This window comes from Garra rufa, chromosome 22, assembly GCF_049309525.1.
Source record: "Garra rufa chromosome 22, GarRuf1.0, whole genome shotgun sequence".
In the NCBI taxonomy this organism is placed as follows: Eukaryota; Metazoa; Chordata; class Actinopteri; order Cypriniformes; family Cyprinidae; genus Garra; species Garra rufa.
Window position 1 is genome coordinate 3,492,063 of NC_133382.1, and position 17,054 is coordinate 3,509,116.

At 34.3% G+C, this 17,054-nt stretch overlaps 1 protein-coding gene across 1 annotated transcript in view; it reads right to left on the bottom strand.

Moving 5' to 3' along the window:
- Window positions 1-17,054, bottom strand: part of LOC141298182 (ras-related protein Rab-26) — a 129,067-nt gene that overhangs the window by 12,308 nt on the left and 99,705 nt on the right. The window lies entirely within an intron of this gene.

Consider the following 17,054-nt stretch of genomic DNA (forward strand, 5'->3'; position numbering starts at 1 on the left):
AGACTACCAGATGGCACAAAAGCTCACCGCAGCACTTTCCTAAACATCTGCGTTTCACTTTGCACATGAAAAGTTTGCTATTCTTCTGCAACACAAAGTTTATTCTGCACTCATTTGATCTGATTAATGTTTTAAAAATGTTAGATATTTTTTGTAGGAAATGAGAATCAATGAAGATACAGAATATATATTTTTTTACAAAGGTCTTAAAAAATAATTTTCAGGTAGTAATTTAAAAAATAATGAAATATAGAATAATAATAAAATAATAATTTAAGGTAATTAAATGGACAGCTTTTCTACTAAAGTGCCCCTGTTGGACATATATTCATAACAATTGACATGATAATAAATAGCTGGCTGACCTTTCCATTTGTTTACATGACGTGGTTAAATTCAGATCAATATTGTTTATTAAGATGGGTGTCCACTATCATATAATTACGTCACGTTTATTGTAATCTCCTTTAAGGAGTGTAATCAGATTTCAGAATCTGTACTTCTTTGAATAACTCCTTCTGCATTTTTAAGTAATTCAAGCTCAGTTCAAATTAAGCCTATTTCTGTCATATAATAAAAAATAAAATAGGTTATAGCTTTTTTACATAAGCACAGAATTGTGAGATATAAACACTGAATTCTGACTTTTTTTTCCTTACAATTCTGACTTTTCTCTTTGAATTGTTTAAATCTTGCAACTCTGCCAATTTTTTTCATATAACTCATAATACATAATTGTAACTTTTTATCTCACAATTGTAATATTTTTCTCTTAATAGCAAGTTAATATTTCATAATTATGTATTTTTTGCAATTCTAAGTTATTATCTTGCGATTCTGAGTTTATATCTCGCAGTTCTGAGTTAATACTTTATAACTCTGAGTTTATATCTCACAATTCTAGATATATCTCGCAATTCCGAGTTACTATCTCGCAATAAGTTTATATCTTAAATTCTGAGTTTATATCTCACAATTCTAGATATATCTCGCAATTCCGAGTTACTATCTCGCAATAAGTTTATATCTTAAATTCTGAGTTTATATCTCACAATTACGGGTTTATATCTTGCAATGCTGCGTTAATATCTCGCAATTCCAAGTTAAACCTTGAAATTCTGAGTTTATATCTCACAATTCTGAGTTCATATTTCACAATTATGAGTTCATGTCTCACAATTCCAAATTTATATCTCAAAATTTCGAGTTTCTGTCTCACAATTCCGAGTCAAACCTCGCAAATCTGAGTTTATATCTCGCAATTCTGAGTTTATATCTTGCAATTCTGAGTTTATACCTCGCAAATCCGAGTTTATATCTCGCAATTCTGAGTTTATACCTCGCAATGCCGAGTTTATATCTCGCAATTCTGAGTTAAGATGTCACATGTTCAAGTTTATATTTCACAATTCCAAATTAGTACCTCACAATTCCGATTTAACCTCACGCAATTCCGAGTTTATCTCACAGTTCTGAGTTTTATCTTGCAATTCCAAGATTGTATCTTGCAATTCCGAGTTTATATCTTGCAATTCCGAGTTTATATCTTGCAGTTCCGAGTTTATAACTTGTATTTCTGAGTTTACATCTTGCAATTCCGAGTTAATATTTTGCAGTTCCAAGTTTTCATATTGCAATTCCCAGTTTATTTCTTGCAATTACGAGTTTATATACTGCAATTCCAAATTTATTTCTCACAATTCCAAATTTATCTCGCAGTTCTATGTTTGTATCTTGCAATTCTGAGTTTATTTCTCGCAATTCCGTATTTATTTAACGCAATTACAAATTTATTTCTTGCAAATCCGAGTTTATTTCTTGCAATTCCAAGTTTATATACTGCAATTCTAAATTTATTTCTCCCATTCTGAGTTTATAGCTCACAATTCTGAGTTTATATACAGCAATTCCAAATGTATTTCTCACAATTCCAAATTTATGTCTCGCAGTTCAGAGTTTATATCTTCCAATTCCAAGTTTATTTACTGCAATTCCAAGTATTTTTCTCATAATTCCGAGTTTTTTAAAAAAAATTTCAAGGCAATTTCGACTTTATATACTGCCATTTTTTCTAAATGTATTTCTCACAATTCCAAATTTATATCTCGCATTTTTTAGTTTATTTCTCGCAATTCTGAGTTTATATCTCACAAATTTGAGTTTATATCTCACAGCTGTGAGTTTATAAATATCTCGCAATTCTAAGTTAAGACCTCATAATTCCGAGTTAATACCTCACAATTCTATCTTGCAATTCTGAGCCTTGTTAAAATTTAATATTACATTTTTATTACATAAAACTAAAATGTAGCTCAAAGAGTATAGCACTCACAATGCCTAAGTCACAGGTTCAATCCCCAGGGAATGGTTCAGTGCAATAATAGTCGCGCTGCAAAAAAGCATCAGTCAAATGCATAAATGTAAAATGCTAAAAATATTTAAAATTTGGGACCTATTTTGTCTGATATTACATGAACACAGACAGCACAGCTATTAGAAAATAATGCTCAAACCCTCAAGCACCGTGAGAGAAAGACTCCAAAGCATTTAATTGAAACGTAGCACACGGGTTTAAGAGGTGTGACGGATGAGGACGTGCATATCAGGAATCTAACATAATGGAGGCATACGCACTAAGCAGGAGTGATAAATGAGACTTATTTACCAAAACGTCCAATAAAACATGACGAAAATATAAATGGAGGAAAAAGAGGAAGTGGTGAGAATGCGGAAAGCTTTTTCAACAGAAGATGAATGAAGAATAATGTGAAGTTTACCAAAGTAAATGGTGATGAACACAACTGAGATGAAGAGAAGAAGAAACAATTATGCAGAAATCTGGCATGACTAAAATTCAACTTTTATACCAGGAGAGTGAAATGAAGAAGATAAATGGAAAAAGAAGACAGAAAGAATGAATGAGTAAACACTATTTTCAGGCAAAGGACCGGAAGATCCAGACTGGTTTATTTATCTTATTTAGTGACGCAGAAGGAAAGTAATGGAAGCAGTTTGTCAAGCTATAAGATACTCATGATTTGAAGTAGTCTATCTGAAGTCAAGATACTAACAGAAAGTTACTTAAAAGGGCAGTGTTTCTGATCAAACAGTGCTTCTGAATGAATGAATGTCTGTTAGGGTGACAGAATTAAACATTTAAACATCATTTTACACTAAATACAACAAATTAAACTACATCATTAAGATACTGTAGCTTTTATTAATAATTTGAATTAGTTGTTATTCATTTAAATTAGTTTTATTATTTGAGTGTAAATTTGAGTAATTTTGTGTTTCTGTCAATTTTCTTAGCATTTACGTAATTATTTATAAATTTATTTTTAAATGTCTCATTCATCCAAAATTTTATTTCAGTATTAATCATTTTAATACATCTTTAATACAATTTTGGCATAATTGGCATCGATCTTCTCGGCAAGACCCAAGGACATTTCATTGTCAATACAATAGGCCAATTTGATCAAAGGATATTAGCATTTTTTTTAAATTTCTTTATAATTTTTTGGCACTGGCCTAAAACTTTTTGAGTAGCATCAAGGCATGATGCCGAAGACACTGTTTCGGAAACGATACAGCAATGTGTTCATAAAATATAGCATTTTACGATCAAATTCAAAATGGCTGACACCCAAAATAGCTGGTATTGAAAAATTTGGCATGCTCCTCCAAACCTAAAGAGACCAGTTTTGTGATTTTTGGCCAAACAATTCAGAAGTTATAAGCAAAAATAGCCATATTTCATATCTGTGCTGAAACTGTGCATGTAGCCTCAGGTCATGGTTGTTATAATACACACCAAGTTTGGTCTCAATATGCCAAACCATTGCAGAGATATAGCCTTATATCCATTTTTGCATGTTATTCGTCAAATTCGTTCGCACGTTATTCAAGTTCAGTTCCATAATTCCAGAACTTTTTGCCAGCATGGTCTGAAGATGATCTGAGCCAATTTTGGTGAAAATCAGACAAACCATCTAGGAGGAGTTCGAAAAAGTAGGTTTTTCAAATTACTAAAAATGGTGAAAAAACAAATCTCATATTTTTACATTTTTAAATTCATTTGCACGTCATTCAAGAGCAGTTTGACTTATCAACTTGAATTCCATAACTTTTTGTCAGCATGTTCTGAAGATGATCTGAGCCAATTTTGGGGAAAATCAGACAAACTATCTAGGACGATTTAGAAAAAGTAGGTTTTTAACTAACTATTAAAAATTGTGAAAAACAAAAGTGGTGGCTACAGAGTTTGAGTTAGAGACTCCAAACTGGCTATGGTTGATGTTGAGACTGTCCTCTATCTGTTTGCCAAATTTCATAACTTTCCTAAAAGCAGTTCTATGGGCTGCCACAGTCTCAAGAGCAGAAGAAATGGAAGAAGAAGGGTGCTTGGCCCCTAATAAACATACATATTTAAAATAGTTTTCATTTAGTGGTTTTAACTTTTCATTTGAGCTAAAGATTGTTTTTCTAACGATAATAATACTGGCTGTTTGTAGAATATGCATGAGTTCATCTGTCAATCATTGAGTGGTTCTGCTCATGCAGGTAGCCTCAGGGCATGGTTGTTATAACACACCAAATTGAGCCTTAATATGCCAAACTATTGCAGAGATATAGCCTTGTATCCATTTTTGCATGTTATTCGTCAAATTCATTTGCATGTTATTCGAGAGCAGTTTGACTAATCAACTTAAAATTCTATAACTTTTTGCCAGCATGGCCTGAAGATGATCTGAGCCAATTTTGGGGAAAATCAGACAAACTATCAATGACGATTTCAAAAAAGTAGGTTTTTCGAACTAATAAAATAGTGAACAAAACAAAACCTTACATTTTTAAACTTTACATTTTTTGTTCATTCGACTGTGCATGAGCCAGGGATTCAGAGAAGACCTTGTAGACCTTACGGTGCATAAACATGCGTAAAATTTTGGACACACACCAACTTTGGTATCAATATGCCAAACTGTTGCAGAGATATTGCCTTATGTTCACACGAGAGCAGTTTGAGTAATCAACTTGAATTTCATAACTTTTTGCCAGCATGGTCTTGAGTTTGAGTTTGAGTTAGAGACTCCAAACTTGCTATGGATAATGTTGAAACTGTCCTCTATCTATGTGCCAAATTTCAGAACTTTCCCACAAGCGGTTCTATGGGCTGCCATAGACTCAAGAGTGGAAAAAACAGAAGAAGAAGGGTGCTTGGCCCCTAATAAACATACAGATTTAAAATAGTTTTCATTTAGTGGTTTTAACTTTTCATTGTAGCTAAAGATTGTTTTTTCTCTAATGATAATAATACTGGCTGTTTGTAGAATATGCATGAGTTCATCTGTGAATTATTGAGCCGAGTATAAAAAGGAAGATTGAGTCTCGGTAGTCTTCTCATCTACTGACGCGATTGACTTTTCCTTACACCTCTGTGGCCACAATCATCTCTGCATGACACAGAAGTGGTTCTGCTCGTGCGTTTGGCTCTGAGCGCCGATGCCTGCGGTGGAGACGTGAGTCACCGATGGGCCGGACGGCAGGCTGGTCTCTCCCACACGTGTCACACTCTCCACGACCTCCCATCTGCTCCGTACCTCCCAGTCTCCCGCTTTTGTTCTCTCTCGCGCTGCACGATTTCTCACGCGGCTGATGTCCAGGACTCAAGGTTTCCGCTGGGCCTCCTGATGCCTCATCACGGCGTTTGGATCAATGTTCTGGACTGTATATAAGCGGAGCAGCAGTAATTTCCTCTCTCTTCAACGCCGTCTTCAATCATCTGCTCCAGCTTCAGTCTAGCGTTTCCATTTCCTGCTCTCCTTTGCTGGTAAAAGAAACCTTGCCAATCTGTGCTCATTTCTATGTGATAATTGCATTTTCTCATGCAATGCCCTAATAAAACAAACTCCTAAAAAATGGAGTTGGCAAAATTTAAAATGTCTTTAAAAGAAGTCTTTCTGCTTACCAAGGCTGCATTTATTTGATCAAAAAATACTGAAAAATGCGAAACATTATTACAACTTAAAATAGCTGTTTTCTATGTGAATATACTGTAAAATGTAATTTATTCCTGTGATGCAAAGCTGAATTTTCAGCATCATTACTCCAGTCTTCAGCATGACTTCAGAAATCATTCTAATATGCTGAAACATTTCTGATTATTATCAATGTTCAAAACAGTTCAACCCAATATTTTTGTGTAAAATGTTATACATTTTATTTTTCAGGATTCACAAATGAATATAAAGTTCAAAAGAACAGCATTTATTTGAAATTGAAATCTTTTCACATTATACATGTCTTGACTGTCACTTCTAATAAATTTAATATGACCTTAATGAATAAAAGCATTAATTTCTTTTAAAAAATCTTACTGACCAAAATGATACTTTTTAATTATCATATTAGTGTCTTTTTATTTAAATAATTTAATTTTGATGGTGAGATTAATAATATCAGCATTATTAATTATAGAATAAATATTATTTTTGATCATCGTCCAAGAATATTTCACAATATTTTTGTGTAAAATGTAATACATTTTATTTTCCAGGATTCACAGATGAATAGAACGTTCAAAAGAACAGCATTTATTTGAAATAGAAATCTTTTGTCACATTATAAATGTCTTTACTGTCTAATAAATTTAATACAACCTTAATGAATAAAAGCATTAATTTCTTTAAAATAAAAAAAATTAAAAATAAAACAAATATCTTACTGACCCCAAAAAAAACTTTTTATCATCATATTAGTGTCTTTTTATTTAAATCATTTAATTTTGATGGTAAGATTAATAATATCAGCATTATTCATTTTAGAAAAAAATAAATTTTTGATCATCGTCCAAGAATATTTCACAAATTCCATTTTTCTGTCACTCTTACAGCTAATACTGTAGTTTTTTACTGTGTTTAATGTGGTTTCTGATATGATTATAAACCATTATGCTCATGAATATCAAAGCGGGATAGAACCTAGATGCTTTAACTTTCAAAATAATATTCTTCTTTCCAAAACAACACAAAGTTAGACGGGTAAAGAGGACTGAAAAAATCCTCCCTTAACACCATCAAACTCATTTGTAGCTTTGCTCTCCCACACTTCCTTTTTTCAGATAATATAATAACAATATATGCTGTGACAACTAATATATTGTTACGGTATAACCTTTGGGCGAGACAGAATGAGCGAAAACAGTGAAATTAAGCAGCGCTGCTGTGGGTCTAATGGTTATTGTGTTTAATGGCTCTATCAAAGCCTCTGCGCCACTGTAATCAGCCGCGTTGTTCAACCACAATCGTGCAGCTGATTGCACGACATCTAAAAGAGCTGAACTGATTGCTAAAGTTAGTTTCATCCTCGGAAGAAAATGAGACTTCTCCATTACAACCTGGACAAGAAAGAGCCAGGAGAATTCAGAGCGAAAAAAACTAATTACACTTCTGAAGAAAACAAAAGTGAAGAAATGATTGAGATAAGTGAGATGAATTCAGTCTTGAATCAACATTATATTCATATGAAGTTATAATTACTTACAGTACTGTTAGTAATAGAGAAGTATATACAGTTTAGAATCTGCAAAATGTTAATTATTTTACCAAAATAAGAGGGATCATACAAAATGCATGTTATTGTTTATTTAGTACGGACCTGAATAAGATATTTCACATAAAATATGTTATATAATACTGTGTTATAATACTGTGTTGTTATCTGAATGATCCACAGCTGTTTTTTTTGTTTAGTGATAGTTGTTCATGAGTCTCTTGTTTGTCCTGAACAGTTAAACTGCCTGCTGTTCTTCAGAAAAATCCTTCAGGCCTCACAAATTCTTTGGTTTTCTAACATTTTTGTGTATTTGAACCCTTTCCAACAATGACAGTTTGATTTTGAGATCCATGTTTTCACACTGAGGACAACTGAGGGACTCATATGCAACTATTACAGAAGGTTCAAACACTCACTGATGCCCCAGAAGTAAAAACCATGCATTAAGAGACGGGGGTGAAAACTTAGAATTTGACGTTCAGGGTAAATGTAACTGAAGTTGTATTCTGGAAAACATGTAAGTATCTTCGTAGTCTCCGAAGGGCAGTACTAAAAAAATAAAAAATAAAATATGATATTTTGGCAAAATAAGATGTACACATCTCCATTCTGTTCAAAAGTTTTCACCCCCGGCTCTTAATGCATGTTTTTTCCTTCTGGAGCATCAGTGAGTGTTTGAACCTTCTTTAATAGTTGCATATGAGTCCCTCAGTTGTCCTCAGTGTGAAAAGATAGATCTCAAAATCATACAGTCATTGTTGAAAAGGGTTCAAATACACAAAAATGCTGGAAAACCAAAGAATTTGTGAGACCTGAAGGATTTTTCTGAAGAACAGTAGGAATTTAACTGTTCGGGACAAACAAGGAACTCATGAACAACTATCACTAAATAAAAAACACAGCTGTGGATCATTCAGGAAACAACACAGTATTAAGAATCAAGGGGATGTAAACTTTTGAACTGGGTCATTTTTTAATAAATGTAACTATTTCCTCATGTCGACTATATGTAAACATCTTTTATGTGAAATATCTTATTCAGGTCAATACTAAATAAACAATAACATGCATTTTGGTAAAATAATTAACATTTAGCAGATTCTGTAGTACACAACATTGCATTACAGATCTTTTATTCTTCTAAAACTAACTAAACATTCTGGCAAAGATTATTACAATGTTTGTGGTTGGTATGATTTTAATGTCTCCTCTGCTCACGAAATATGCATTTATTTGATCAAAAGTACAGTAATAATTGTGACATATTTTATACAATTTAAAATGGCTGCTTTCTATGTAAATATATTTTAAAATATAATTTATTCCTTTGATGAAACCTGAATTTTCAGGATCATTACTCCAGTCTTCAGTGTCACATGAACCTTCAGAAATCATTCTAATATGCTGATTTGCTGCTCAAAGAAACATTACTGATTTTTATCAATGTTCAAACATTGAAACATTTAATTTTTCAGGATTCTTTGATGAATAGAAAGTTCAAAAGAACAGCATTTATTTGAAATCATGTCACATTATAAATGTTGTTACTGTCACTTTTGATCAATTTAATGCATCCTTGATGAATAACAGCATTAATTTCTTTTAAAAAACAACTCCAAACTTTGCAAATTTTGCAAATTCATTCAACATCCTTAACCCAGTCCAATAAAAACTCCCCATCAGTCACGTCAGGGTTAAACTCCCACAGCTAATTACACTATTCAGATTGACCCAGTGTTTGGGGTTAATTACGAGCAGCAAGAGGAAGCGGAACAAAGAAAACAAACTGGTTGTTTCCATGCCAGGTCCAATAGCTCTTCTCCCTCAATCCTGCCGCTGTGCTCTTATCCATATTAATGCAAGCGTCCATGGCCCTTACGAACCACTCCACTCTGTTTCGCAATAAAGGAGCTGGAGACAAGCATTGATTTTCTTTTTTTAAATTGCAAACAACGGAGTACAACAAATGGCACAATTTTGGCCCACCCGTGGGGTTTGGAGGCAGAAAAATGTGGTTGTGTTTACAGATTGAGAAGTGCAGCCGTGGAGCTCCAGTGGGCCCATTAAAGACCTGGAACGAACTCTATGCACGACTGCATTCGCATTTAACCTCAGCGGCCAATGCAACATCCAGTGCAGTGCACTTTATGGACATTATGAGAAAATAAACACAGAATTAAACAGTGAGGAAGTGTTAGATGCAATCCACCTTTACACTGAGGACACTTTGGTTTACTAAAACATCCACAAAACCTTAAGTAGCACGGGTATATTTGTAGCAATATCCAACAATACATTGCATGAGTCAAAATTATCACATTTTCTATTATGCCAAAAATCTAATTAAGTAAAAATCATGTTCCATGAAGATGTTTTGTATTTTTCCTACCACAAATATATCAAAACTTTTTTTTTTTTTTATTAGTAATATGCATCGCTAAGAACTTCATTTGGACAACAACGGCGATTTTCTCAATGTTTTGTTTTCTTTGCACCCTCAGATTCCAGATTTTCAAATAGTTGTATCTCCACCAAACATACATCAATAGAAATTTCAAAAAATTGGTTTTGTGGTCCAGGGTCACATTTACGGTTACATAATATGCTAAAATGTTTTGTCTACTGTAGTTAATAATATATACAATATAGTCTACACTATAAGGTATGGTAATTATGTGTGATAAACGGTTATTAGAAGCCGTTATTAGAAACTATAAATATTTATTAGAAATAAGGTTTTCAGAAAAAAGGTTTGCTTCTACCATAGTTTGTTATATATAAAAATAAATAAATTAAAATCTGCTAATAAGTCAGAAAACTGGTCACATAATTGTAACAACAAATTATTAATCTTAAATAGTATTTATTTACTATTTAATTATTTAAATATTAATATTAACTACGAAATAAAATAAAAAAAACATTGATTTTAGAATCTACCAATCAATATAAGAAAAAAAAAAGAGATAAAAAAAGTTAAATCTGCAAAAAAAAAAAAGGTCTTGATTTTTCCCAACAATATCTATTTAATCTTAATTAAAATTGACTATTTTAACATTTGTGACCCTGGACCAAAAACCAGTCATAAGGGTTTTTTTTTTTTGTCATTGAGATTTATACATCATGAACAAATAAGCTTTCCATTGATGTATGGTTTGTTAGGATATGACAACATTTGGCTGACATACAACTATTTGAAAAGCTGGAATCTGAGGGTGCAAAAAAATCCAAATGTTGAGAAATCGCATTTAAAGTTGTTCAAATGAAGTTTTTAGCAATGCATATTACTAATCAAAAATTAAGTTTTGATATATTTACAGTAGGAAATTTCATAGAACATGATCTTTACTACTAATATCCTAATGTTTTATGGCATAAAAGAAAAATTTGTAAATTTGACCCATACAATTTATTGTTAGCTATTACTACAAATATACCCGTGCTACTTACAACTAGTTTTGTGGTCCAGGGTCACATTCATCTATTTTATGCTCTATAATTGCATAACCAAGTTCTAGAGTTCATCTGAATTCAAAAGACATATAATAAAACAAGAAAGCACTGACAAACTAGTCAATCTCAGATGAACAGACTTTCTACGACAAGCGTTTAATTCAGTGTGTAGGAGTCAGCAGATCAGAGAGAAATATCAAAGGTAGTTGTTTAATCTGTCAACCAGCAGATATAGTTGTTATGTGTCACGCCGGTTTCACACTGCACGCGTAAGCAGAGCGTAAGCAGGGCGTGCGCAGCACGTAAGCAGAGCAGAAGCGGCGCGCATCCATTTTCCTTTCACACTGGAAGCGTTTGTCGCGCGCAGCTGAACCGCAGCTTGTGTACTTCCAATATAGACAAGTATTGTTCATTCAGTCAAGCATTTCAGGTGTTCTCCAAGAACTGTCTGTCATGTGCTTTGATTTATGGTATGTTGTATGTTGTAGATTTAAGTAGCAAATTAGAAACGCTAAAATATTGAATATATTTTTAGACAAAGATCGTCTTAATGATTACCAGTTAGGTTTATGATAATTATAGCAACAGTTTTTCAATAACGAAAAGAATATGTAAAATTATGGTATTTTGGTATTTGTTTTACATTTGTTGCCATGACATGGTTAGATTCATATGATATTTTCATATTTTTTTATGGTGGTTGTCCAACTTTGAGATAATCACCACGTTTATAATGAAACCATTATATTTAAAAACATGTTAGCCTAAAACATATCATATAAAAATATAATTTGTTGGTACTACTGTAAATCTATATTAAATAATTATAGGATCTCCTTCAGTACTTTCAGAATCTTCTCTTTTAAAAATTATTTTATTTCTGTATTTTAAAATGTTTTATAATAACATTTTAATGGCAGTAGTATGTTTATTTATTCTTGTATACATCAAAACAAGCAGAAAATAGTACAAACTTTGCTAAAGTGATTGTTATGAACAAGTAGGCTAACTAGACATTATTTACAAAAAAAAAAAAAAAAACATTATTTTTACTGGTGAGCCATTTAAACCGTGATTGTGTTACATGTGATACATGATTTTATGGTGAAATTGTTATTTTTCTTGTTAATCAGGCCAGTTTTGATCAAGATCGATGCACTGTGGCTTTAACCCAGCGTAAGCGGCGCAGCAAAAATAGACTCGGCGCCAAAACGATCGCAGCACTGACGCTTCTGCTCTGCTCCTGCTACGCGCTGCCGCGCCGTCCCTGCGTGCGGTGTGAATGCTCTAATCTGTTAACATGGGCGCCGAAAAAAATACGCGCTGCTTACGCCCTGCTTACGCGTGCAGTGTGAAACCGGCGTCACATACACTGCTAAAATCATCTGAACCGCCGTCAGCGATCGAGCCCGAGGCAAAGAGGCGAGAACAAATACCACACAGATCGATCTGACACTGAGTAGGCCATGGCTGGACCATAAACCATATCATATTGAGATCACGAAAAATAAATCACTCAATATAAATGAATCTAACAGCAGTCAGTGCATGTCTCTGTTTTCAACTTCTGCTTTTTAATATATGACTACCTGATTTCATGATGATAACATACCTGTAGGAATTTTTTCGCGAGATGCAAAATACGCACCAATAAGTACAAACTTCAGACCTTGCAGGCGCTGCAGGATTTCAGTCCTTCACGGCGTAGTGTGTTACCAAATGTTTTCTTGGTGCCTATGGTCCAAGCTGCCTTGAGATCATTGACAAGATCCTCTCATGTAGTTCTGGGCTTATTCCTCACCGTTCTCATGATCATTGAAACTCCACGAGGTGAGATCTTGCATGGAGCTCCAGACCAAGGGAGATTGAGTTATTTTGTGTTTCTTCCATTTGCGAATAATCGCACCAACTGTTGTCCCCTTCTCACCAAGCTGCTTGGCGATAGTCTTGTAGCCCATTCCAGCCTTGTGTAGGTCTACAATCTTGTCCCTGACATCCTTGGACAGCTCTTTGGTCTTGGCCATGGTGGAGAGTTTGGATTCTGATTGATTGATTGCTTCTGTGAACAGGTGTCTTTTATACAGGTAACAAGCTGAGATTAGGAGCACTTCCTTTAAAGGGGTCATCGGATGGCCATTTTCCACAAGTTGATATGATTCTTTAGAGTCTTATTGAGAAGTCTAACATACTTTGGTAAAATTTCTCAATGGTAGTGTAAAAAACACTCTTTTAACTGGTCAAAATCAGCTCTTTTTAGAGCGAGCTATTCTGTTGCATGTTCCTTTAAATGCTAATGAGCTCTGCTAGCCCCGCCCCTCTCTGCCATGGGATGACAAGCCATAATGATGACCCCTTTAAGAAAGTGCTCCTAATCTCAGTTTGTTACCTGTATAAAAGACACCTGGGAGCCAGAAATCTTGCTGATTGATAGGGGATCAAATACTTATTTCACTCATTAAAATGGAAAATCAATTTAATAACCTTTAACAATTAACTTTTTTGAAATTAACACTCGGCGGTAAAACAGCGAGCACTTGTAATTGGACGTAATAAGCTTGCTCGGTAGCTCAGCTGGCACGGAATTGGATTAGGATGTACGAATCCCATGAAAAACATGACTCACGATGAAAGATCAAAGATCAAAAAACAAGCTAAAATGGCGTGCTTGCGATTGTGTTTTTACATTAGATTCACTTTGGTTCATACTATCGAGTAGGTTTAGGTGTAGTGCAGATAGTACATTATTTTAAAATGTCATTAGAGTCATAGTGACACTTGATGGACATTTTAAGTCAGAACTGCAGTGACACAAACAAAAACAACATTATATTAAAGCTGCAAGCAGCGATGAAAGGGCCCTCGCACCCGGGCTCACCGCTGACCAGTGGCTTTAGGAAAACAGCTAACGGTGGGCAGTATGCTTTTAATACAGTAAATATAGGAGAAATATGTCATTTAAATGTGCCAAACTTCCTGCTGCCAGCTGGTGGCGCTATGCCTATAACTGATTATTGACTTGTAGATGTGTTCAGGCCAGCACTATTATCAAACATATGAAGTTTGGTGCAGATTGACCTTGGTATGTTTGAGTTAGTGTAAGATATGATATATCCTGCTGCCAACAGGTGGCGCTATGATAATATCTGAATTTTGGCCTTAAGGTGTCTTCAGGCCAGGACTCTTAACAAAGCTGTGAAGTTTGAGGCAGATCGGACATTTTATGGCTGAGTTATAACAACTTCTATGTCCATAGTGAAACATCAAACTTTGTCAGGCCGCCACGCCCTCTAACGAAAACTCATCTTCACAATTTAACGTCACATGGGCCTTTAGAAATTTGGTGTTATTGGAATAAATCTCTAGGAGGAGTTTGTTCAAGAATGACACCTGAAAATGGCAAAAATGACACAAAATTTGCTGAGAAAATTAAAAATAACCGACTTCCTGTTGGGTTATGGATTTGGTACCAGGAGACTTTTTTGTAGGTATTGGTGTGTTACATGTGTGTACCGATTTTCGTACATGTACGTGAAGCGTAGCTCAAAGCGGACACCGCTGAATGTGTAAAGGTGGTGCTATCGAGCCATTTTGCCACACCCACTTCTGAAACCCATATCAGACAGAAATTTTCGCCAGGTCTGATGTATGTGCAAAGTTTCATGAGTTTTCGGGCATGTTTAGGCCCTCAAAAATGCGATTCATTTTGGAGAAGAAGAATAATAATTAGAAACGGAGCAATTCCAATAGGGTCCACACACCATCGGGGCTCGGGCCCTAATAATAATAATAATAATAATAATAATAATAATAATAATAATAATAAACGGAGCAATTCCAAGAGGGTCCTCACACCATCGGTGATCGGGCCCTAATAAAAACGTACCATATGTACGTTCATCTGTTCCGGGGAAAAAATAACAACACTCTTTTTGAGCCACTCAGTGGACATTTTACATCAAATATGTCCCAAAACGTACATGGCAGTACATTTTCCGTGTCTTGCGAAAATCTTGAAAAGGTACGTTTTTGTCATGAGATTAAATTGATATATGAGGACATAAACTTGGTCTCCACAGCTGATCGGAGACTCACTTCACCAGCTTTACACCATTTACTTTGAGAAAAATGACAGTCAAACACAGACTGAAACTGAAAGTAAAACGGAATGACCTTCCTGTCATCCAAGTCTGGTTTAACTCGAAGAAATTATGACTGAAATATATTACTGCTGTATACTAAAATATAATTCTCAAATTAATAATACTATACTATTTTTTTATGGAATATCATAAATCAAGATGTTTTCCATCCATGTTTTAATTTATATAGTACTGTTAGGCAACATTATTTGACAAAAAATATTTTTGAAACAAAAAGTTTTATTGTAAATCAATTATATTATTGTTAGTTGATTACATTTTAAAAGATTAATATTTGACAAAAAATAAAAATAAAAAACAAAAAGTTTCATTGTAAATCAATTATTATAATGTTAGTTGATTACATTTTAAAAGATTGATTCAATTGTTAAAATATATTCCAGATATAATCCAGATTTTTTTTAATTAAATTAAACTAATTTAATGGCGCCCTAAAATAAATGGCAGCTACTCATAATTAATTGTAAACAAAAAAGTGCTGTTTACATTAATTCTCAAGGTCTAACAAACATCAAATAATGGCAATTAATGCAAAATGAATGTTGTGAAAAATACTGACATCAAATGATATGAAAATAAATATTGTGATATTATTTTTGGCCATTTAAAAAAAAAGAAGCAAATTAAATGTAAGATTTTGAAGTAGAGAGAAGTTAATTTTTTACAGTGAGAGAATCATAACATTGCAAACTGACAGTTTCATCTCAGTTCCATTGAGATCTGTGTTTTAAATAACTTTTTTAAACAGCTAAAGAAAGACTGCTTTATTTAGAGAGAATTGTTTGTTCTTTTCTATATCTGGAACACTGAGTCTCTCTGAAACCCCGCTGGTAAACAGAGAAGATCGAGGAGTAACGTGAACGTGCAATCATACCATTACACAATGGAAACAGATGAATGCCGACCTTCAAAACGCATTATAACCAAAGCTGGTCCAAATGACTGCGAGGGTCATGTTCGACAGATCGGAGTGAAGCATCGCTGCTGTTTGGCGCATTCACACATGCAAACAATATCTTCAGGATGAACCATTCTCATGTGATGTGGTGCCATCATGCCGTCATTTTCCAGCGGCTTTGAGCGCTTAGTCACATGACATTTACGGTTCAGGTGATTGGCTCAAAACTTTAGCGGTTTCCGTGAGAGAAAATGTAAAACTGTGCCAATCGGATGCCTTCATGCAAGAGATATTCAGATACACTGTAAGAAATTACCAGTACTTTTCCTCTAATCCAGAGGTGCCCAAACTTGATCCTGGAGGGCCGGTGTCCTGCAAAGTTTAGCTTCAACTTGCCTCAACACACCTGCCGGGAAATTTCTAGTATGCCTTTCAAGAGCTTGTTTAGCTGGTTCAGGTGTGTTTAATTGGGGTTGGAGCTAAACTCTGCAGGACACCGTCCCCTTCCGGACCAAGTCTGGGGACCCCTGCTTTAATCCTTAAAGGGGTCGTTGGATGCAAAACTAACTTTTCCATGTTGTTTGAACATTAATGTGTGTTGGCAGTCTGTGTACACAACCACAATGATAAAAATCCACCCAGTGGTATTTTTTTAATCTTTAAAAGTAATATCCCCTTTTTAAAATCAGGTCATTCTCAGCTTCTTGTCATTGTGATGAAACACAGTTGATTGACATGAGCACATTACCTTAGACCCGCCCTCACCGAGCTGAAACAGTCCAAATACAATCACCATTGTGTGACTCAGGTGCAGAGGAAGACTCTAATTGAGCGATTGAGGTGTTCTGTTGTTGGATGTAATAATGAACATAGCAGTCGTCATTTACTCCCGACATCTGAGCCACTGAAGACACAGAGGAAAACATTACTTTCGTTTTTAAAAGGAAAGTGCCAATCCCGATCTACATATGTGTCTATGTTTG